Source organism: Myotis daubentonii, chromosome 15 (genome assembly GCF_963259705.1).
Source record: "Myotis daubentonii chromosome 15, mMyoDau2.1, whole genome shotgun sequence".
Classification (NCBI taxonomy): Eukaryota; Metazoa; Chordata; class Mammalia; order Chiroptera; family Vespertilionidae; genus Myotis; species Myotis daubentonii.
The window spans coordinates 42150586-42170826 of record NC_081854.1 but is presented as its reverse complement, the minus strand read 5'-3'; the positions used below and the strand labels follow the sequence as shown (position 1 = coordinate 42170826).

Below are 20241 nucleotides of genomic sequence, written 5' to 3'. Positions count from 1 at the left end.
AATAACCTTTATAGGTAATTATGGGTATTCTTTGATGCTACTCCCAAACTTGACACGTGATAGTTTCTTAAAAGTTGGTGCAATGAGGAATCTTAATCTACACCAGTGAATTTTTTGTACTCTGTTACACTAAAATTCATTTTCTGTTTTGCACTTTGAGTTGACTACTTATACACACGTAGTTTTTGCAGCACCATGAATCTGTTATTTGGAAAATACCAGTTCATTGAGTTATACAGATCTTGCAAATGTTGACACATTTGATTATATGGAATCAAAAAAGAAATCACATTATTTTTATGTTTTTATTTTTAATATTTTATTGATTTTTTTTACAGAGAAGAAGGGGGAGGGATAGAGAGTTAGAAACATCAATGAGAGAGAAACATCTATCAGCTGCCTCCTGCACACCTCCTACTGGGGATGTGCCCGCAACCAAGGTACATGCCCTTGACTGGACTAGAACTTGGGACCCTTCAGTCCGCAGGCTGACGCTCTATCCACTGAACCAAACCAGTTAGGGCAAGAAATCACATTTTTAAACATCACTGTTGATCTCATCAGAAAAATCTAAGTATTGGGAAGCTGTCAAGCCTAGGGTGTTGAACAAAAATTTTTTAAAATTCTAATTTTCACTTGAATGCTTGAATTTTATCATGGCAACGAATACTGAAGGTTGTTGCCTGTGAAGTGACAGCTCACTTTATTAATTTTTGAGAAAATATCTATCAAATACGCATGTCTGAATAACTAGAGTTTGGTTGCCAGTTCTTTAAAGTAAAAATGCTATTCCATGAAAAATGTACAACTTATTTGCCACTCAGTCGCACATCGGATGACGGTATGCAGAAGTGCATTCCCTGTACTTCCCATTTCTTCACTTAGAACATTAAAGACATGTACCAAGCATCTCTGCTTAATCAAAGTAACCATTTTTACTATTGCATAAGTGATATTCTTAAGTAGAAATGGCTCTCCCCACCTCCACTACAAATGTGTGTGATGAAGAATACAATGACTACTAGTCCAGTTTGGTGCCACAATCTTTGTTTGGGCTAAGGCACCAGCAATTTTTGCCCATCACTGCTTTTGCATCATCAGTGTGACTCTTAACATAAGGAAAAGGGGAAATAAATAATGTCTTGGCTTGGGTACATAGACCATATTTTGAGAACGGCTGCCCGTGTGTTTCCCCATTATATCAGCCATTCATTTATTTTATTATTTTTATTAATGAGGTATTAATTACTACTTTGAGGCATTATTATTATTATTAATCCTCACCTGAGGACATGCTTTCACCAATTTTTGGAGAGAGAAACATCTATCGGTTACCTACCGTGTGCACCCCAACCATGGATCGAACCTGCAACCTAGGTATGTGCCCTGATCGGGAATTGAACCCGCAAACTTTTGGTGTATGGGACGAAGCTCCGGTCAACTGGGTCACCTGGCCAGGGCCTATTTTTGAGGCTTTTTAAAAACATGCTTAATTTCTCCATTTTTAAAATTTATGAAGGTAAGCATATGTTTCTCTTTAGCTCTATTAATATGATTTTAGCTCTTCATGTTTTATAAAATATGCATTCCCAGCAATAGAGTTTCCTCTAAAGCACAAGTTTCACTGCATCCTACAAATTTTTATGTGTTATTTTCATTTAATTCAAAATATTTTAAAATTTCTTTTGATATTTCTTCAACTCATATATTGTTTAGAAGTGTGTTAGCTTCCATGTATTTTGGGATGTTCCAGCTATCTTTCTGTTATTGACTTATAGTTTAATTCTATGTGTATCTGTTCTTTTACATTTATTACAGTGTGTTTTATGGTCCACAATGTGATCTGTCTTAGTGGATGTTCCATGTGAGCTTGAGAAGAATTCGCTGTTGGATAGAATAGTCTATAGATGATAATTACGTCTACTTGATTGATGGTGCTGTTGAATTCAATTATGTCTTTACTGATTTTCTCCTTCTGGATCTGTCCGTTTTTGATAGAAGGATATTGTGAAATAATAGCAAATATATATATATATATTGGTCTCTGTCCCTGGTTCCTGGAGTAGTGCTCCGTTGTAATTTTCCTAAGTGACAAGAATACTATGAGCATCTTTTATTCTAATATTTGGTTGTTGACTCCAGCTCCTGATATAATTTTTAAATCCCTTGGAATTTCCTGGGTGATCAGAATGTATATCTTATATTAAAAAAAGGCTTTGGTTATACCTGGTGCAGTCAGTTGGAGTGTTGTCCCATACACTAGAAGGTGGTAGGTTAGATTCCCAGTCAGGGCACATACCCAGATTGTGGGTTCTATCTTTGGTTGGGGTGCATGTGGGAAGCAACCAATCAATTTCTTTCTCCTTCCCTTTCTTTCCCTAAGATCAATCAATCAGTCAATAAAGTCTTTAGCCATATGTTGAAATATTTTTCATAAATTTTTCCTATATTTTAAGAATTATTCCTAGAGACTTTGTAGTTTTCATGCTAAACAAGTTTTATCTAATTGCTTATTACTGAATTACGAAAATGCTATTGATTTAATGTTACCCTGACATCTAGAAAATTGAGCTTTCATATATTTCTAAGTTTGCCTGTTTATACTATTCTATTTTGTATATTGATAGTTATGTGGTGTCTGAGAAAAAAATTCACCTCTTCTCTTAAGTTATTTCTTTTATGTATTTTTTTTGCCTTGTTACATTAACTAAGAACAATGACAGCAACCTATATTAACTGTACCGGACTTTAATGCATCAAATATTTAATAAATATTTTTTGTTACAGGGTTTTGTTGTTACATAAATGACTACCTTGTTTTAGTACGCTTTTAATAAAAACATAAATGATTAAAAATTTTCACACTGCCGAAACCGGTTTGGCTCAGTGGATGGAGCGTCGGCCTGCGGACTGAAAGGTCCCGGGTTCGATTCCCGTCAGGGGCATGTACCTGGGTTGCGGGCACATCCCCAGTGGGAGATGTGCAGGAGGCGGCTGATCGATGTATCTCTCTCGTCGATGTTTCTAACTCTCTATTCTCTCTCCCTTCCTCTCTGTAAAAAATCAATAAAACATATTTAAAAAAATTTTTTTCACACTATTGTCTTCTAGTTTGTATGGTTTATAACAAGATGGCTGTTATAATGCTTATATTTATTTCCCTAGGAATGTATCCCCTTCCTCCTCCTCTTTGGCTGCCTTCAAGATTTTCTCTTTGTTTTGTGTGTTCAGAAGTTGAATATGATATGTCTATCTTTGGCTTGGGTATTTATCTTTGTTGGTGATTTGGATCTTTATTTTGATGTATACCATTAATTCTGGAATTCTTCATCATTATCCCTTCACATATTTATTCTACCCCATTCTCTGTCTTTTGTGTTCCTTCTGGAATTCTGATTGCACATTTGTTAGGTCATTTGATTTTGTCTTATAGTTCTGTTTTTATTTTTTACTCTCTCCTTTTTTTGTCTTTCAGTTGGTATATTTTCAAGGTCACTGATTCTTTCCTTAGCTCTGTTAGGTTTGCTGGTGAGACTGCCAATGACAATCTTGATCTCTGTTACTGTTTTTCACTTGTAGCATCTTCACTTAATTTTTTTCTTATGGTCCCCATATCTCTGCTGAAATTCTTAATCTGACAATGAGCGATGTCCACTTGTTACATAGGAGACTTTGACATTTTTAATAGTTATTTTAAATTCCCTATCTGATAGCTCTAACATCTGTGCTTTATCTAAGTCTGGTTCCGTTGATTATTTTGTCTCTTGGCATTGTGGAGTTCTCTCCATTACTCTTTTTTTATATACCACATCCCATGATTTTTTTCTTTTATAGGGAAGATAGAGACGGAGAATCTGGGCAGTGCTCCCTGGCCTTCCTGCAGCCGCTGCTCATTCCCTCTCCTCAGCCTGTGCCATGCGGGTGCCTTCTCAGGACTTCTGCCCTCATTTTTGGTGAGTGCTCATTGGAATCTGTCGAGAGCGAAGCCTGTGAATGTTGTGAACTCGCCTTATATCTGATTAGGGTTCTAGACTGTCACCAGCCAATACTCAACCTCTACCAACTTGTTAACCGTTCTAGGTGAATGCTGGTCATTGGTGTTCACTGCCTCCAGTAAACAAGTGCCCACGTCTCCCCATAGGCATCGTTTCTCCCCAGATTTTAATTTAGTTGACGTTTTTCTCAACTTCAACTTTTGATGAATCCAGGAAAAGTTAACTTGTAGAATGTTCAACTATTTATGTATGTATGTATGTATGTATGTATGTATGTATGTATGTATGTATGGGTGGCGGTGACTTTCTTTCTGGTTCTTTTCCAGCTCTCTGCACCCAGGTAGAAACCAGAAACCTGATCCTCATTTTTAACATCTAATATCTCTCCTGGCAGGGTGACTGTTTATTTCACACCAGAATAATTATTAATAGCACCCCCTTTTAATTTAAGAGTTTCTTTGTTTGAATTATAAATTTTATGATAACCCTATTCTTGAAAATGTTACATAATTAGATATCATTAGGAACATATGTTAAGTTTGGATGGATTTATTTGTTCTAGATAAAAATCAAATATTGAAGATCATTTTCGTGATATTCAAAAGGACATGGGGAGAAAAAATGTAATTGAAAGACACATCAATCAAATCCAATGTGTAGACTTTATTTGGATCCTGTTTCAAGCCAAAATGATTTTTTTAGACAATCAGGGATATTTGAACATGGGTTAGGTATTAGAAGATGTTAAGGAATTATTGTTTTTTTTAATTATTACAATGATATAGTTATGTTTTTTAAAAAAATATTATTTTCCAGATAACTTTTGATGTATTTGGAGGTGAAATGGGATGACAATGGGAAGTTATTTAAAATACTAAAAAAAATATGGAGAGAGAAATGTGATAGATAAAAATAAGAATAACAAGCCCTAACCAGTTTGGCTCAGTGGATAGAGCATCGGCCTGCGGACTGAAGGGTCCCAGGTTTGATTCTGGTCAAGGGCATGTACCTTGGTTGTGGGCACATCCCCAGTAGGGGGTGTGCAGGAGGCAGCTAATCGATGTTTCTCTCTCATCGATGTTTCTAACTCTCTATCCCTCTCCCTTCCTCTCTGTAAAAAATCAATAAAATACATTAAAAAATAAGAATAACAAAATGTTGATAATTCCTGGAGCTTAGGTGATAGGTACACGGAAACTCATTATTTTATTATCTCATCTTTTTTGTATTTCTGTCAATTTCCATAATGAAAAACTTTAAAAAAGGGAGTCAAGGATATAATCAGGAACCGATTTCTTAAAAAAAAAAAAATCAGGTAATCATCCTATAATTTAAACAGGTAAGGGTGATGTTTTTCTAGTGGCAGATCATAGGCAGTGCAGCTATGCCTGAAAGTTTATTTAAAAACTTCCTGAGCTTCAGTGATTATTCAGCAAACCAGATAACTTGTGACAGGGAGGAAAAAATAGGTGAAATGCCGTGGTTTCAGTGCAGTTCAGTGCGGCAGACCCACACCCGACCAGGAGGCGGGAATGGACCGTGCAGATGTCTTTTTCATCCTGGCTCAATTTGGTGTCTCTTTTGTGCAGACTTATCTTAGAAGAGATACCCTCTGCTTTTCTCCCCTTTTTTCCAGGCTCTCATTGTCCCTCCATTCTCCCCTGTTCATAATATGGAGAGACGAATGCCTTGGGGAGGCAGGTAACAAGGCTCTACATGCCACGGGGCAAGGACTGCTCACTGTTTTGCACATTGAATGTGCACCTAGTACCATTACCGGCACATAAAAGACATGAAGTAAATGTTGGCTGGAGAAAGGAATAAATAGATTCACACTTGCTGCTCGCTACATAGAAGGGACCTAATAAATATTGTATTTGCTGAATTGAGTTGCGGATGACAGAATCGAAAAGCGAAGTTTAGAGTTTATGTTCATTTAGTGCCAGACCTCTTCAGAGTCTTTGAAAGATGTCCAGGTGCGCAGAATCAGACAATGTGATGCCTGTGAAAAGGCAAGGAAAGCCAACATGAAATGCAGCTTCATTTAAAATGAAAAGAACAATATACAGTCACATACATGCCATCTTTCTTTCAAATATATTCATGGACATGATTTGGAGAGAACAGGAATTCTCTCCTCTAAAAGTCCTCATGCAAAGAAATCAGGGGGCATTGTAATATCCTGTCCCCAAAAGTTGGAATGATAGATACCCTTAAGTAAACAGCCGTAATTAATCATGGTGCTGCTTGTTTTGATGACCGTGCGAGAGTGACAAGTTAATAATAAATCTCTAGCTCATACAGGGATGGCTAAGGAGGTGCTGCAGGTTAATTTACATCTTTGGATGGCACCGAAGATTTAATCATCTCACTGCCTCATACATCAAACTAATACTCCTGTGATAGAAAAGCAAACTATTTTAAACTGTTAATCTGAGAAGCAATAAGATCCTGTCTTAGGTCACAAATAAATTGAGTTGCTGGCGGTTTTGATGGACCCCTAGCGTGTGTGATTTATTCAGGTTCCAAAGCCACTCAGGACCCCTGGGAATCTTGGCTGCAAAGCCAGGCAAGCTGGGAACGCCGCGGGAATTGCCAATCTAATCACACAGCCAGATAGTCTAGACTGAGGGCAGTGACTGAATTTACCTTAGACCTACCCAATAATTTATTTAGCCTTTATGTCGACTACCAATAAATTATAGAATACAGACGTATATGAATTTGAGATTGAGTTCTAAATGGTTGCTTTTAGTTGGGATTGTAATCATCTTTCTGCTTATGTAATATTTGTTCTTAAAAGATCAAAAGCTGTTTTTGAAGTTTTTGCTTTGTAAGTTGTAGGGTTTTAACCTGGCTAGAGAAACTGGGATACAGAAAGGGGAACTCTTTTTGGCATGATGAGCCATATGTGAATCCTAAACAATTTTTAGATTTTCAGCTCTTCATTTCTTAAGCAGCTAAACTATGGGTTGTATTGAATTTATTAATTTGGAAAAATATCCCCTTGTTGATACTAATACCTAAAATATCATATTCCTGGTTTAAAGAACCGGCCATAATGGTCTCGGAGAAAGAGGAAGTAGAGTTGTGTGCATTAGCAGTATGTGTATGTGCATTCATTGCTCTCGTTGGTCATGAAATAATTCTTATAAAGGAATTAGATTGTAAAATATGATTTCTGCTCATCTTTTTACTAATGCTGCTTATAATTTCAACTAAGTCATGATATTTAATGCACTGTTATAGGAAATGGAAAAAAGAGCCTAAGTTGGTGCCATAAAATTAGCCAATTCCCTCCCTCTAGCCCCAGGGCTGTAAATCACAGCTGTAAATTAGGGTTGCATTTGTCCCATCTTCCAAGGGCACACTGACATCCATCCATTCAACTTGGCAATTAAGAAAACACATACCACCCCAATACACCTGGGTTGCTTCCGTCTGCTTCTCTCTGAGGAAGGCTAGATTCCCCTGGTCAGGAGTTCAGGTTGGGCCAGGTAGGAGAATCCGTAGAGGAAAATCTCTTTCTCCTTCAGGAAGTCACTTAGCAAACATTCATCACTGCCTTAGGTCCTGGGGATGGATGGAAGTGCAGGGGCAAAGAGCACTGTGTTGGTTTCCTATTGGCACTGCAAGAAATTACCCCAAATTTAGTGGCTTCAAACAACACACATTTATTATCTTCCCGTGCTGAAGATCAAAAGCCTAAAACTAAGCTGTTGGCAGGTGTGTGTTCCTTCTGGAGGCTCTAGGGGAAAATCTGTTTCTTTGTCTTTTCCAGCTTTGAGGGGCCATCTGCATTTCTTGGCTCATGGCCCCTTCCTCAAATGACTTCAGAGTCTTGCTTCTGTTGTCACATCTCCTACTCTTTAATATGGTCTCCTCCCTCCCTCTTGTGATTACATTGAGCCCCCCTGGACAACCCAGGAAAGCCTCCCCACCCCCAAACCTTTAATATAATCCCATCCGTAAAGTCTTATTTTCCATCTAAGTTAACATTCACGGGTTCTCAGAATCAGGATGTGGACATTTTTGAAGGGGCCATTATTTAAAATAGGATAGAATTTGGCCTTGAACAGCTGTTACTGTCTACCTTGATATGATTACTAACTTAAACATGAAATGTCAAGTTCTGGAAGGTCCTGTATTTTTATTTTGACGAGAAAAAGAAAAAACTATTTCCTGGACTTGAAATATTATGTTCACTCTCTTGGGCTTAGGTATAGAGCATTTAACAAATTAGGGCCTTGGAGGACTAAGGCTGCATTATATGGCGAAAGGAAAGACAGCAGTGTAGGTCTGTAGGAGGAAAGCAGGCGCAAGTGTTCCAGTTCCTCCCTCCTGCTCTGCCTGTTGACTGTCACACCTTCCCTCCCCCAATGTTAAGAGTGCTTATCTGATTGGAAACATTCCAGAACTAGATGGGCCAGGTTTGTTAGTGATTTGAGTCCCTGTGTATGAAAAAGTCATCACTCTGGGTGGGTATCATTCATGTGTCTTTCCCATTTATGTGTCTTGAGTAATGAGGACCAGGGTCCACTTTTTCCCTGTGTGTATTAGCTGGCCTGAGCACGCATGCTCCCCCAAGTCTGTCTGTCTTGTTTCCTAATTGTGTCCTCATCTTGCTTGACCCTTCAGCAGCAGGTGACACAGACTCTTCCTTTGGCGTCTGGAACACTGCTTTCTTCTGCTTTCTTGCTATCTCATGTCCACTCCCTCAGTCATCTCTGTTGGGCCTTCCCCATTTCCCCGACTTAATATTCAAATTTGCCAAAGCTTAGTTCCAAGACCTCTTCTATTTCTGTCTTTAATCATCTTATTCTTATGGGTTTAAACACCATATATATATTTGATGATGCCAGCATTAGATTTCCATTGCTCTGTAGCAAATTACCATAAACCTGGTGGCTTAAAAAAAAACACTACACTATGTAATATATTATCTTACAGTTCTTTAGGTTAAAAATTTGACAGGGTCTCACTGGGCTAAAATAACCTGTCATCAGGGTTGCATTCCTTTCTGGAGGCTCTAGGGAAAAATTATTATTTTGGGGGGGTGGGGGCAGGGAGGAGAGGATGCTTTTCCAGCTTTTGAGGCCTCATACATTCCTTAGCTTGTGGTTCCCTTCTTCTACCTTTAAAGCAATTAATAATCTTATCTCTCTGACCCTTCTTTCTTCCTCAGCTCTCTGTCTTTCACCACAGCTGAGAAATGGTCTCCACTTGTAACGGCCTATCTAATTAGATTCGGCTCACTCATATGATCCAGGCAATCTCCCCATCTCAAAATCCATACCCTTAATCACATCTGCAAAGCCTTTTAATTTTTTATTTATTTTTTAGCCAAGTAAGGTAATATGGTCATAGGTTCTGAGGATTATGTCTTGGACAACTTTGGGGGTGATTGTTCTGTCTACCAAAACGCCCAAATATGTGTCTCCAGCTAGACCATTCTCCCAAACTCCAGAACTACATATTCAACTCCCTATGTGACACCTGTATTTGGATGTGTAATAGACATCTCAAACCAGATTTGTCCAAAACTTCCCTCACAGCCTTCATCATGTCAGTTGATGGAACCACCTTTTAAGTTGCTCAGTCCAAAACCCTAATGATTATCCATGACTCCTTCCTCTCCTTTGCACCTATGTCTAGTCCTTCATCAAATCCTGGTGGCTCTACTTTTACAGAGATCCATAATGTGACCACTTTTCACCTCCTTCACTACCATCACCCTTGTCTTAGCCACCATCTCCTCCATCTTGATTATTACAACAGCTTCCTAACTGGTTTCTCTGTGTCTGTGCCTTGCTCCCCTTCAGTCTGTACTCAACGCAGTGTTAGGACTGGTCAAATAATTGAATCAACACCCCCTCCTCTGGGAACTGACCTTTAGACCACTTCACAACTGGACATTCCCTTTCGCTTAGACCACATTCCACTTGCTAAGACCATTATCTTTCCCTCCTGACCTTTCTAGGATCCAGACCTGCCAAGCGAATGCTCTGCCAAGAAAAAGCCTGCCTAGAGTTCTTTAGATATCTCTGACCCCCTGTCCCTGGGTGCTGGTGCCGGTTGATCTAATACATTTATAATCCCTTCCCACTTTGGCCTCGTGCGTTCTCCCTTCAGCAACCCTAACACATAGCAGCCAGAGCAATCCCATTAAAACATAAATTGGATAAAGCCATTCCTCTTTCCAAAAATCATAGTTGACTTCCCGTATCATTTAGAGTAAAAGCCTACGTGCTTAATTAAAATGGCCTACAAGGTCCCAGGTGCTGTCCCCTTTTGACCTTCACAGTACTTGTTTAGCCTTCTCTCTTCACCTTGGTCATGGTAGCCTCCTTATTATTTCACAGATATTCACAGCACATCCTTACCTCAGGATCTGCATACAAACTTTCCTCTGCCTGGGAATCCCATCTCCCAGAAAACCACATGGCTTGTTCTCTTACTTCACATGTTTGCTCAAATGTCACCTTCTCAGTGGGGCCTACCCTGAAAACCTTTATTTACAATTGTATCTCCCTCTGCACTGCCTTTTCCTGCTTTGTTTTTCTTGTACTTATAATTTACTTATTTATCTTATTCTGGTCTATTTTCCCCCCACTTAAAAGTAAACTCCACAAAGACAGTTTATTCCTATTATGTTCACTCAGTACCAAAAAAATAGTTTGGGCTGTAGTAGGTACTCAATAAAATTCATTGAATGAATGAATGGATTCTCTTTGGCATTGGTGTGTGGTTTTGGGGTTAGCCTTTCTTATATCAGAATAAAGAAGGTTAAATTTGAGTATTGGGAGACTAGAATGAAGAATACAGCATTGGCTATCTCTAGCTTTAGATGAGGTACTTCTGGAAATTGACCTGCTTACTACTTATAAATTCTTCTGTTAAAGAAATAAACAGGTAGACTCACAGGATCTGTCTCTCAGTGCCTGGGATGAAAAAAGTTGTAATAAACTTAGTCATTGTGGTAACATGACGTAATTAGGGATAATATATTTGATTTTCATCCAGGTTCCTGGCACAGAGTTCTTGAAATTCCTGGTTTCCTGAGTGAGAGGGGACATCTTTTGTTATTCAAGTTTCTTTTAACCATACTTGAGTTTATGCTAATGAGGTGACTCTTGGAAGGTGAAGTCTGGTTGTCCAAGGAACTAACCATATGATTGATTACAAGGTTGGAATTTTTAGCCCTGATCTCCTGGGCAGGAAGAGGGTTTCTTTGAGGTCAATCACCAATGTCTGATGCCCAGTGATTGAATCAGTCATGCCCTTGTAATGAAGCCTCCATAAAAACCCTAACCACAGGGGTTCAGAGAGTGGCACTTCCCAAGTCCAGGGGAACAGAAGCTCCTGCTGGGGCTCTTCCAGACTTTGCCCTGTGTACTTCTTCGTCAGGCTGTCCCTCTGTATCCTTTATCATATCCTTTATAATAAACCAGTTCATGTAAGTATTTCCCTAAATTCTGTGATCTCTGTAGCAAGTTATCAAACCTGAGGAGGGATTTCTGATGGAAGGAAGTAAAAGGATTAGAATGCCTCTCCCCGGACACCTTCTGCCCAGGCCATCTGAGAAGCAGGTATTTGTAATGCCCAGAGAGCTTGACTTTGGGTATCCTCTTGTTGGTTTGCCATTCCACTTGGAAGGAGTTCAAGGTTGGTCAGATGTTTGAAGGAGGGAAAAATGTCCAACTTCAATAAGGGGTTGGGAAACAAGATGTTCAGAATTTTCTTCTCATTTTCAAAAAGAATTAAGTAAGAATTTCTCCTCTGAGTGTTTCAAGGTCCAAAAATTGATTCTAGGTTTGGGACAGGAAATGTAAATGATGAACCTGGAACATCTTGAAAGAACAGTATTGACCACTGCAGTTGTGACAAAAGGACACAGAAAAAAATTGCAGAATCAGAAAGAATCACTGCAATTGATGGAAGTACATAAACTATAAAAATATCTTAGTTCAAATGATACCTTAACTGAATTATCATTGGAAATTGCTATGGCACCAAATTATTACTCTGAAAATTAATAAAGGTCCAGAATCAAACAGTCATTCTGTCTTATGTATGTGACTTATGTTCAGGGAAAAATAGCTGATGAAGAAAGTTATTCTTTTTTTTTTTTTTAATTAAATCTTTATTGTTCAGATGATTACATTTGTTCCTCTTTTTTTTCCCCCCATAACTCCCCTCCTCCCAGTTCCCGCCCCACCCTCCGCCCTCACTCCCCACCCACTGTCCTCATCCATAGGTGCACGATTTTTGTCCAGTCTCTTCCCACATCTCCCACACCCCTTTCCCCCCCAAAAATAGTCAGTCCATTCCCTTTCTATGTCCCTGATTCTATTATAATCAACAGTTCATTCTGTTCATCAGATTATTTATTCACTTGATTCTTAGATTCACTTGTTGATAGATGCATATTTGTTGTTCATAATTTGTATCTTTACCTTTTTCTTCCTCTTCTTCTTAAAGGATACCTTTCAGCATTTCATATAATCCTGGTTTGGTGGTGATGAACTCCTTTAGCTTTTCCTTATCTGTGAAGCTCTTTATCTGACCTTCAATTCTGAATGATAGCTTTGCTGGATAAAGTAATCTTGGTTGTAGGTTCTTGGTATTCATCACTTTGAATATTTCTTGCCACTCCCTTCTGGCCTGCAAAGTTTCTGTTGAGAAATCAGCTGACAGTCGTATGGGTATTCCCTTGTAGGTAACTGAGTTTCTTTCTCTTGCTGTTTTTAAGATTCTCTCTTTATCTTTTGCTCTTGGCATTTTAATTATGATGTGTCTTGGTGTGGTCCTCTTTGGATTCCTTTTGTTTGGGGTTCTCCGCGCTTCTTGGACCTGTAAGTCCATTTCTTTCACCAGGTGGGGGAAGTTTTCTGTCATTATTTCTTCAAATAGGTTTTCAATATCTTTGTCTCTCTCATCTTCTGGCACCCCTATAATTCTGATGTTGGTACGCTTGAAGCTGTCCCAGAGGCTCCTTACACTATCCTCGCATTTTTGGATTCTTTTTTCATTTTGCTTTTCCGGTTGGATGTTTTTTGCTTCCTCGCATTTCAAATCATTGACTTGATTCTTGCGCTCCTCTGGTCTGCTGTCGGGAGTCTGTATAATATTCGTTATTTCAGTCCGTGTATGCTTAATTTCTAGTTGGTTCCCCAATATAAGATCGAGGGTCTTATTAGTTTTCGTGTAGATCTCATTAAGTTTATCGGCAGCTTCTAAACAGTTCTTGAGAGACCTTAAAAGTGTGGTTCTGAACTCTATATCTTCCTTTGACAATTTTGTCCTGTTTCTTTGTCTCCGCATTTTGTTATGCTTCCTTGGTGCACCCCCTAGTGGTCTTTGTTCGCAGTCTTATAGTTAAATCTTGATTGTTGTAGCTAATCCCAGGGAGGGTTTGACCCAAGTGGCTATGAGAATCAGCTGTGTCAGCAGTGAGAGAACTTCTGTCCTCTAGGGAGGTGCTAATCTAGCCTTTGCCTGAGGCTATCCGGCAAATGCCTCTGTGCAGGGCTTGGGTAGGGTGGGTAGCACAGGATCAACAGGGTGGGCCGGAGAGAGCAGTTATGGCGGCTCTCAGTCCTGTCCCCAGGGGCTCTGCCTCTCTGAGTCCCAGCACCCGCTGCAAAGCTCGGAGAGAAAGCTGCACTCGCTCTGACCGAAGCCAGACAGTCCCGCTTGTCCCGTTTGAGTCTGGGTCCCTAAAGACTTGCCCGGATCTGGTGCTCAGAGTCTGCGACTCCCTCCCGATTGAGAACAACAACCGCGCCCTCCGCCGCCAGCCCGCTCCTCGCACTCCGCACCTCAGAATTTGACTTCAGCACTGCGCCTCCTCTGAGTGTCCGTATGCGTTTCTCTTTCCTCCTAGTTGTAGGACTTCCACTCAGCCAGCGTTCCTGTGGTTCTGGGTGATGTCCCTTCCGTTTTTTGGTTTCACTTTTGAAGTAGTTGTTCAAAGCAGCAAACTCCGGCGTTAACCTATGCCGCCATCTTGGTTCTCAGAAAGTTATTCTTTATTGCATAATTTTTTCTTATTTTGAGACAATCTCAGATTTACCAAAAATGCCTATTATAGTACAGCCAATGTCTTCATTTCCCCAGGCCACTTGAGAGTAAGTTACTAACCTGATGCCCTAACACCCAGGAATACTGAATACCTGAAATACTTTATATTTTCTGTAAATGAGGACACTGTCTTAGATAACCATAATACAGTCATCAAAATGAAGATATTAGCCCTACCTGGTTTGGCTCAGTGGATACAGCGTCAGCCTGTGGACTGAAGGGTCCCAGTTTCAATTCCAGTCAAGGGTACATGCCCAGATTGCGGGCTTGGTTTCTGCATGCCAATCAATGATTCTCTCTCTTCATTGATGTTTCTAACTCGCTTTCCCTCTCCCTTCCTCTCTCAAAACAATAAAAATATCTATAATAATAAAAGTATAATATGCTAATTAGACCAGATGTCCTTCCAGACGTCCTTCTGGACGACCTTCCAGACAAAGTTGGGGCTGCGAGGGAAGCCCAGGTCCTGGGTGCCTGAGGGAATCCGGTGCTGGCAGCCGGAGGAAGGCAGGCCTACTCTTGCACAAATTTTGTGCATCGGGCCTCTGATATTGATATATATATATATATATATATATATATATATATATATATATATATATATATATATATATATATAAATAAAGACATTAACAGTGATGTCCAGTCATGCTAATAACATCCTTTATGGCAAAAGGATTCTGTTCAGAATCACATGTGGCATTTAATTGTTATGTTTCGTTATTCTCCTTCATTCTGGAGTAGTTTCTTAATATCTGACTTTTATGAACTTGATATTTTTGGAGATGAGAGGTCAGTAATTTTGTAGACTGCCCTTCAAGTGGATTTGTTTGGTGTTTCCTTGTGATTAGATTCAAGTCACGCATTTTTTGGAATTCACAGAATTGAAGCTGTGTTCTTTCTTTTGCAGCTTTTTATCAAGTGAAATATGATTTTATCAAAGGATATTCCCTTTGATCACTTGATGAATTCTGGGTCTATCATTCTTCTTCACTGTGAAATTACTCTTTTCTCTTTGTAATTGTTTTATGAGGAGGTACTTTGAAAATAGTTGAATATCTTATTCTTCATTAAACATTCATTTATTTATATCAGTGAACTCATGGGTTATCATTTTATTCAATGGGTTATATTTTGTTACTATTATTATTTATTAGAGAGGAAGAGAGAGGGGGAGAGAGATAAAAACATCAATTATGAGAGAGAATAATTGATCGGCTGCTTCCTGCACGCCCCACACTAGAGATCAAGCCTGCTACCTAGGCATATGCCCTGACCAGGAATTGAACTGTGACCTCCTGGAAACTCAGCCCTCTATAGCTAATGTCTAGAGCTCATGTAATCCAAAAGTTCACTGTTAAAATAAACCTGTGTCACAAGCCCCATTTTATAAGACCCAGATAGGATTTTCACCCCACATTTGATTTTTTTTCTTACTGAATTTATTGGGGTGACATTGGTTAATAAAATTACATAGGTTTCAGGTGTACAATTCTATAATACATCAGCTGTATATTGTATTGTGTGTTCACCACCCCAAGTCAATTCTCCTTCCATCACCATTTATCCCCCCTATACCCTTTTATACCTCCACCTACCCCCTTTCTTTCTGGTAATCATCATACTGTTGTCTGTGTCTGTTTTTTTGTATTATTATTATTATTATTATTATTATTATTATTATTATTATTGTTTTTCTTAATCCCGGCCCCTTTCTTACCCAGCCCTGCAACCCCCCTCCCCTCTGACAGCTGTCAATCTGTTCTCTGAGACTCAGATAGGTTCTGACCATGTCTGGAGAAGACTTGTCTCCTGACCTTCAGTTTGGTGCATGGTACATATCTTATCCCAAAGACAGAACTGATAAGTGGAAACGTCATGATACATTCTTGGCTTTGGTTCAGTGACATGAAAGGTCATTTAGGACCAAATGTCCTATCCTTCATAATCCTTTCTGTTGCTGGTATGACAGGAAGGGTCGATGCAGACATAAGGGCATGCAACCCTCACCGGATAGGGGAGCTCGCCTCTCACTCCCACAGCTGCTCCCTGCTGGAGCCATCCTAGTTCCTGGTGCTCTCTGACACCCTGAGCAGCTGCAGCAGCAAGCAATTTAGTGCAAAATAATCCATCACTTAATCTTTTTGTTATTGGACATTTCAGACGCTTGTACCTTGGTTCGTACTGTAAATGAGGTGGGAAACGGCATGACTCTTGATTGTTAGAGGAACCATACCAACATTATGGTCGCCCTGCCTACCTCATAGGAACCCCTGGGGAGCTCCAGAGCCCAGAGAGAAGAGCCCCAGTATTAGGAGGAGGTGACACCGGTAGTCTTTGTATTGTACATAACTCCTTCCGCCCTGGCAGGGACGCCGCCCTTTGCCTCCCGACCCCTAGAAGCACATCAGAATGCCAGTGAGTGAGAGGGTTAACCCGGGGTTCTCTTTAAATATAAAAAAGGGTAAATTTTAAAACTTCAATATTTGGAACATTGATAATAAACTTGTGTCAAAATATCATGGTTCAGAGCTGTGCTGGGGGAATACTTTTAATAAAGGAAATGTAAAATGATGTCTACGTGCTGTGGCAGAATTGTCCAGAGGCCTGACTCTTCCCGAAGCTGAAAAATCCCTTGGAAGTCTTCAGCTTCGCACTCAATTTACCACCTCCCTTGGCTGTTTCTCTTTTGCTGCTTTTCTTTCCTTCCCCTGTGATTTTCCCTGCTTGTTGCCAAACACACTTTCTTTTCTAGACGCCATCTGTTTCAGAATACGCTCGCGTTCCCGTTTTCCTTCCCCAAGTGGCCCACTTTCGGGGCTTATGTTTTCCCCTCAGAGAGCTGCTTTACCCGCGTTCCCACATGGGCTGGTGGGAAGGAAAGCTGTGGCTGAATTGAAATATTCCCAGGAACCCAGCAGAGACATTCTTCTGGGCTTGCAAGTGTTAAAACACAAAATTAAACCAAGTGAACTTGAAGCTCTAATTGGCTTTATTTAAGTGATTCAGGCATTGGCCAGCATCCCATCTAGCAACTGAAGGATACTCCAAGGGCTTGTCCAGAATGGAAGGTTTAAAACAATTTTTTTTCATTGAATTTATTGGGGGGTGACACTGGTTAATAAAATTATAGAGGTTTCATGTGTACAATTCCATGGTACCTCATCTGTACATTGTGTGTTCACCACCCCAAGTCAAGTCTCCTTCCATCTCCATTGGTCCCCTTTACCCTCCCAATGGGAAGGCAGCTGATTCTGAGGGTTTAAACAGGAGCGAAGGCAAAGCTGTGGAACTTCCTCAGTGCACGGAGGAAAGCCAGCTCTTCCGTAACCATAGAGAAAACCTGAAAATTATTGGTCAGAAGGGGGATTGAATTGTCAGGAAGCGTTTATTTTAATTTTAACACATACTTTTGGTATTTGTGTGTCTGTGTATCTGTTTTTTATGTAGGAAGTTGTCGTATTCAGAAACCAAAAGTTAAACAATAGAAGTGCTATTGTAATTATGATTCAGCTGTCACTGGGACCGCCCTGACCCTAGGAGATTTAAGTAAACTTAAATCAAATTCTCAGTTTTGTAGCCTGGCTAGAGTTTGCCTGGGGCAGAGGGGTTCCTGGAATGCAGCTTCTCAACACTAACACTGGAAAATTTCTGCTTAAACCCTGACAAGTAGGTTACTCTAAGCTTGACCAAATCCAGCGCACTCAACACTTTTTTTTGTTGTTGCAAATTTCAGACTGCTTAATATTTTCTGTCCCCTCATTGTGACTTTTGTCTTCAGCCTTTCTCAGTTCCACCCTGGGCTGACCTGCATGCAAATCTCAGTTCCTTCGCAGATTTCCACAAAAGATTCACTTAGCACCATGCATTTAATGAAGCAAGCAGCTCTCCTGCCGACTCGCATATACCACTGAACAGTCTTTAACCATCTCTTTGGCTTCTTAGCATCCCTCTCTTTCTCTTCCTTTCAATCTCTGTTGCAGTCAGAGTATTTGTTTTATCCAGAGCACTTTTGTCTCCCGAGGTCCTTGGTGACAGGGGTTCCCACATTTTATTCCATGGGCAATGCCGGGAAATTTTCTAAATCAAGGTAGGTCTCATGTAAGAGGAATTCTTAACCCACCTACTTAGAGGATACACTTGTGTCTATTATATCATGAAGAATATTTAATACAAACATGGCTGAAAAATTTGACCCGGGTTAGGAATTCCTAGGCTGCCTTCCTTTTCTCTTTCCCAAGATCTTGTAAGACGCAACTCTACCCCCCGTTACACAATGCCACTTTTTTCTTTTCTCCTTGAGCTTACCAGTAAGGGCCAAACTGAGGGTAGAGCTTAACTGTCTTTTTGTTTTAGGTACATCTGGGGATTTTCCTCAGAGGTATGTGGTTTGATGCCCAAACCCCTCAGGAGGCTGGCTTTGCAAGGGCAAGAACTGTGTGTGCATCTTAAAAACCAAGTGACGCATCTTTCCTAATGAAAGCATTACAGATTCAAGTCTGACTTGGACCAGAGCCTGTAATCATGAGAAAGTTGTTAAAACCACTCATTGGAAAGAGCTAGAGGGAGGTCAGGTCAGGTGGATGAGACTGGTGACCTGGAGCCTGCGAGGGAGGGTCCTTTCTGCTCCTCTTGGAGCTGAGGCATCTGAGCCAGGGTGGGGACCCGTGTGGGGTGGAGGTCAGACGTCTCACCTGGCTTTCAGATCCTCTATTCAGTATGTCTGGACTCAGATTGTCCAGGAGTGTTACTTGGAGGGAAGTTAGCCAGGAGAAGAGGGAGGCATGGGAAAAGGAACACAATGGAGATAGAAGGTGGGCCAAGGGAGTATAAAATGTTTCCAGCAGTCTCTGTCCATGTCCCCGCTTGAGAAGTTGTACTTTTGTGACCAGAGTATAATGATAATGATAACGGTGACATTTATTGCATGCTGACTGTATGCCAGACACAGTGTTTAATGCACACACGAAAAGGTGTTACACTTTCTTAAGTTACCAGGGAAATGCAAATGGAAACTGCAGTGTGATAGTGCTACCAATGGTTAAAATGAAAATGTCAGGAAATAACAAGTGCTGGTGAGGATGTGGAGCAACTGAACTTTCAGGTACTGTGAGTAGGGATTTAAATGAGAACAACCACTTTGAAAAACTCATTGGCAGTTGTCTGCTATGGCTGATACCCTCTGACTCAGAAATTCCACTTGACCTAAAAATTGTAAACATATTTTCACCCGAAGATACGTAAGAGAATTTTCAAAGAAGCACTACTTGTAATAGCCCCAACATGGAAGCAACTGAAATCTCCATCGAGAGTAGAATGGATGGCCTGGCTGGCGTGACTCAGTGGTTGAGTATTGACCTATGAACCAGGAGGTCACGGTTAGATCCCTGGTCAGGGCACATGCCCAGGTTGCAGGCTTGATCCCCAGGGGGGGACATGCAGGAGGCAGCCAATCAAAGATTCTCTCTCATCATTGATGTTTCTATTTCTCTCTCTCTCTTCCTTCCTCTCTGAAATCAATAAAAATATATTTAAATAAGAATAGAATGGATAAATCACAGAATATTTGCAAAATGGACTATTATACAACAACAATAATCAATGAACTCCATCCACATGCAACCCTATGGGTGAATGTCATTTACTCCTCACAGTAACTCGATAAGGTAGCTCTTATTGTTAGTCCCAGTTTACACATGAGGAAACTGAGCACAGAGAGGATAATTTCTGGCCTATGGCCTCAAAACTAGCTAAGTGGAATAGCTAGGATTCAAACCCTGGCAGTTGAACTACCCTCAGCCTCTAGCCACCCAAGCTGCAGGTATTTAGTGTGTGCGCTGCTTTGGTATAACAGAGGCACAGGGTGGAGCTGGTGCAGGCTGGCCCAGCGGATGGCATCTACCAGCTAACTTTGGTTAATGAGTGCCAGGCTGTGTACAAGTGTGCCACCTAGACTCTAATGTTTAATTCTCACAAGAGCCCTTTGTGGTGGGTGCTGTTACAAATGGGAAAACAGATATGGAGAGGTGAAATCATTGACTAAGTCATATCACGAATGTGTGATGGAGCCAGGATTCAAAGCCAGGTCTGTGCTGCAGAGTCTGTGTCCTTCACCCTCCCACTACGTGCCTCAGCACCAACCAGGGCAGCAGAGCCGCGAGGT

At 40.4% G+C, this 20241-nt stretch overlaps 1 protein-coding gene across 1 annotated transcript in view; it reads left to right on the top strand.

Moving 5' to 3' along the window:
* Positions 1-20241, top strand: part of HYDIN (HYDIN axonemal central pair apparatus protein) — a 341424-nt gene that overhangs the window by 8526 nt on the left and 312657 nt on the right. The window contains 1 exon segment of the mRNA XM_059665442.1: positions 3835-3953. The gene's annotated coding sequence lies outside the window, so the exon portion shown is untranslated.